This window comes from Dipodomys ordii, unplaced genomic scaffold (genome assembly GCF_000151885.1).
Source record: "Dipodomys ordii isolate 6190 unplaced genomic scaffold, Dord_2.0 Scaffold71, whole genome shotgun sequence".
NCBI classification, from domain to species: domain Eukaryota; kingdom Metazoa; phylum Chordata; class Mammalia; order Rodentia; family Heteromyidae; genus Dipodomys; species Dipodomys ordii.
In genome coordinates, this window is record NW_012267287.1 from 1,429,251 (window position 1) to 1,433,949 (window position 4,699).

The 4,699-nt window shown below is 61.2% G+C and overlaps 1 protein-coding gene across 2 annotated transcripts in view; it reads right to left on the minus strand.

Annotated features, from left to right (window-relative positions):
• Zfyve28 (zinc finger, FYVE domain containing 28) overlaps window positions 1-4,699 on the minus strand; it is a 61,187-nt gene that overhangs the window by 18,893 nt on the left and 37,595 nt on the right. The gene's annotated exons all lie outside the window — the stretch shown is intronic.

Consider the following 4,699-nt stretch of genomic DNA (forward strand, 5'->3'; position numbering starts at 1 on the left):
GGAAGGGAGGGAGGGAGGGAGGGAGGGAGGAAGGGAAGGAAGGAAGGAAGGAAGGAAGGAAGGAAGGAAGGAAGGAAGGAAGGAAGGACGGAAGGAAGGAAGGAAGGAAGGAAGGAGCAAGCAGGGACCAGAAGAGAAGGCACGAATCCAGGAAATGAGTGGTCTGGGAGGACAGGAACCTAAGGCAGAGGTCTCCAGCTGGCATCCTCGGGGGTGGCCTCTGGCTCGGGTCAGGCAGCCTCTGGCTCGGGTCGGGAGGCCTCTGGCTCGGGTCAGGAGGCCTCTGGGTCGGGTCGGGGAGCCTCTGGCTCGGGTCAGGAGGCTTCTGGCTCGGGTTGGGCGGCCTCTGGCTCGGGTCAGGAGGCCTCTGGCTCGGGTCGGGGGGCCTCTGGCTCGGGTCAGGAGGCCTCTGGCTCGGGTCGGGCGGCCCTGAGTGCCAGGCACATCTTGGTGCCTTCTCTGAGTGCCCGCCAGCATCCCTGCTCCTCTACTCCTGGGGCAGCAGGTGTGGAACTGGCCCCGGGGGACCAGCGCTGGCCAGGAGGCGGCCCAGGGACTGGCTCAGGGGCCCGGACCCCACTTCCAACCACAGCCGTGGACTGGATGCTGGAAAGCACTGCTGGGAGGCCAGGCCCGCGTGCCTGCGCCGCCCCCGTGGCTCCCTGGTCACGGGCAGAGCCGCCCCGGGACTCAGAGCAGCTCAGCACAGGCCACTGGCAGACGCCGCCCGCCCTGCGGCGGGAATGGCTCCCACGAGCTTCAGCTCCCACCAAGCAACGTGCAGACCTGAGCGGAGAACACTTCACAGTCAGGAAATGCCCTCCGCTGCCCTAAGGCTCACAGTGTCCCTGGCAAGTCCCTGTGCTCCCTCTCCTTCTTCAGCCTGGCTCCCTGTCACCACCAGACATCCTGTGGCTGCAGGGTCTTAGCTCGGACGTGAGGCAGCCCAGCACGCCTTTTCCTGGCACTTCCGTTGGTCCCATTGCCATCCTTGAGCCATGGTGCGGACAGATCGAACCCAGGCCCGGCTCTCTTCCCGCCCCAACCCTGTGCGGCAGCCTCCCTGGTCCCCACATCCCTGCGGCACACCACGGGAGAACGGGAGAACGCGGCAGCCACTGCCGGCCTCGGGCAGCGACGCATCCCCGCCGAAGGGGCCCCGCCCCGCGCTCAGTGCTGATGGTGTCTGCTGAACGCAGCGGCTCGGCCAGGGAGCGGCGCATGCAGGTCCTGTGCTCCGCGGGACAGCTACACTGGGCAGCACCGCTGGGGGTTAGGGAAAGACGGCAGCTGTGTCTGATGTGGAGCCTGCAGAAACCTCAGCCCTCACCACACCCAGGGAGGCGCGCGGAGGACGGGGCTCCACTTGAGCCCTGCCCCAAACCGGATGCCCGTGCACCGGCAGGGCTCCGTCACCTGGGCAGAGCTGGCCTGGCGGCAGAGGGGCTGGACACCCAGCTGGCGGAGCGGGAGGTGCATCTCCTGGGAGGTGGATCTACTGGGATGATCTCGGGAGGAGGGCAGAGTGCTCAGAAGCCCAGTGTCCAGCCCAAGTGAGCAGATGTGACCCCAAGATGAGAGGCTCCCGACAAACCCCCAGAAGCGGTGACCCGCAAAGGGTCTGCAGAAGCACCCAGTGGAAGGGTCTGGAGTTATCCCGGATTAGTGTGGTCGGTGTCCTGCTGAGTGGCTGGGCCGCCACAACCAGGGCAGACTGCCCGCCCGCACCCTGCCCTCCACCACTGGGAGCCAACAGACTCCTGCGGCACTCAGCTTCTTGCTGGCGGGGTATCTTGTCACTGTGGCCCCAGGACATAACAGTAAAGGCCGAATCTAAGGCAATCCTGAGACCACTTTTACCTGCTGGGCAGCCTGCTGCTTCCCCACCCACAGAATGGGCAGGAAACAGCCTGGTGACCACACACTCAGATCCTCAGACCCTGCCTGCCTCTGGCTGGTGCACAGCAGCCTCAGGAGTGTGGACAGGGGGGCCCTGGCGGTGAGTGGAAACAGCCCAACATAATATAGCATGTTTGAAGTGTTCAAAAATATTCAAAAGAATAGTAACATCCAACGTGTAACTGTGGCATACGCTGTCCAAGGACGTCCCAGCCTGCAATCAACGCTTACACATCTGGGTACAGTCCTTTGCAGAGCGTTGTTTGCTGCTGCTTCTTCCACAAGCTGAGCCTTGCACAGCACAGTGGTGGCTGTGGTCTGTCTCCTGGGCGGGCTGCACACTCCCAGTGCTCTGTGTGGCTGGCGAGGAGCAGAGGAAGGGAGCTCCAGGAGTGTCAGGGGACCGTGTGCTCCTGCTCGGCTGCCTGGGGGCCTTTGGACAACCCAGCTGGCCAGGCCACAAGCTGCCCCCGGGGTGTCTGCGGCCGGGCAGAGAGCCAGCCTTGGGCTGGAAGCTGGGGCACGGAGCTGAGGGTCGCCCTCCCTCCCCTGAAATTTCCATGCGTGAATGAATGTACATGGTCACTATGCCAAGCATGGTCGTGAGGTTGTGTGCACAAATACATGTGAGCGTGCGCTCAGCCACCGAGGCGTGTGAGCAAGGACAGGAGGGCAGATGCATACAGACCTGACAGTGCGTATTTGGGGTAGTGCTTCTGTGTGCATGTGAGCACCGGTGTGAGCGCATGCTCCAACCTGGATGGGCCCGCTGCACCCCCTCTGCGTCCTGACCCCGAGACCCAGAATCTCTCCCAAGGTCCAGTGTCTACAACCCGGAAGGCAGCTGCAAACAGACCTGACTTCTAGACCCCTGAGGTCTGACTCGAGCAGCTTCCACAGAGTGGGTCTCTTCCCAGCAGTTTCCAAACTCATTTCTGCAGCCCATCACGTAAGAGCACCAGCAGTGTAAGATAGAATTCAGTAGCCTGGGGCCTGCACATCCCTTTAAGCATGAGTCACACTGTGCTTTAAATTTAAATACGATCGTTTAGAAACGAAACCCCGGTGCATGCCAAGGGCGAAGGAGCCACCGCGGTGGGCGAACACTGAAATGATCAGGTCCAGCCTGAGCCCCCCAGAGGCCCAGGGAAGGACAGGCTCCAGTCACGGCAAGGGGTCGCTGGGCAGCTGCAGCGGTTGGCAGCAGGACGTGCTCCCCCGGGAGGGGCCTGCACGTTGGGAGGGCTGGACATGGAAAGCCAACGGCTTCTGCATGACGGGGGTGAGGGCATTTGAGAGCGGGCTCCAGAGCTGGGGGGACAGCCTAGGTCTCTGTGCCCGTCACGATCTGTCCCACAGACAGGGGATGCCGTGGAAGAGCGGTGGACGTTGTAGTCAGATGGTCCTGGGTTCAAGTACTACATGGGAGCCTAGACGAATTGCGTGTCCTCTGTTTTACTTTTTTCTTCTCAGTCTTGCCAAGTGCAGATAATGTGTGGGCAGAAGTGTGACTCGACTCTGCTCAGCACTCTGGTATGCTGTGGCACCGTCAGGAACTATAGTCAAGACCCAAAGGCAAAGTAACAATTTTTTTTGCCAGTCCTGAGGCTTGAACTCAGGGCCTGGGCACTGTCCCTGAGCTTCTTTTGCCCAAGGCTAGCACTCTACCACTTGAGCCACAGTGCACTTCCTGCTTTTTGTGTTTATGATATAATGAGGAATCGAACCTAAGGCTTCGTGCATGCTAGGCAAGCCTCTACCACTGAGCCACATTACCATGGATTATTCTAGATTGGTAAAATGAGGCCAGGCAAAACAAGCTTTGAATAAAATGTGTTTTCCCCTAAAAGGTTCACCTGAAAAGATAGGGAAGAAGCCGTAGAAATCAGAGAACAAAGGATGGGGTGACCTTCAATCTGCAGGGCCTGGGGTGAGAGTGGCTGCCCTCCGCTCTGGGCCTCGCTCCCGGCTCCAACGCAGCTGCCACTGGACCTGCGTCTGTCCCGTGGCAGGGGCAGCCTGGCCGTTCTACCCGAACAGAGTCCTGCCACAGCTCCCCTCCTCTGAAGCACTCAGCGGCTATATGGCACGCAGGACAAAGCCCCCAAGAGCAGGATCTGCGCCGTTCGCCTGAGGCCCCATGCCACACACCGCAGGGCCACAGGTGGCGCCAGGCAAGGGCCATGGTCTGATCAGGACAGCCACCTGATGGCCCCTGCTGTGCGTGCCATACCAGCAACCAGCACCCCGGCCTTGTTCAGCCCAGGCAGATGCCAGACTCTTGGCTCGTCCCCTAGGACTGGGTGACAGCCACATCCCATCTCCAGGACCACCTCTCTCTGTGTTCCAGTGGGCTTCCTGCTGTGTGCAGCTGCCTTGTCCATCTGCCTGACACACACCTTTGGCCACGCCTGTCTGGTTCCTTGTTGGGCACACAGACGCCGGCTCTGTGCTCTGGGACATTGACACGCAGGAAGGAGGGAGGAGAGAAGGCCCCCATGCAGGTGCTGCCCTGAATGGGGTGCACTCTCTGCAGCTCTGGTTCTGGCTCCCTCCAGGTCAGTGCGAGGCCCCAGGGTGCTGTCCAAGGTCCTGGAGCAAAGGCATGGTGGCCCTAGCTACCAGGACCTGGCGCTGGCCCTTCCTCACAGCCCTCATGACACATTCCCCAGAGAGCTTCCTGGAAGACAGGACACCTCCTGAGCACCCTGGACACAACCCACGACCAGCAAAGGACTGCAATCACAGGACCCTAAATACAGCTCACAACCAGCACGGGACTGCGATCACAGGACCCTGA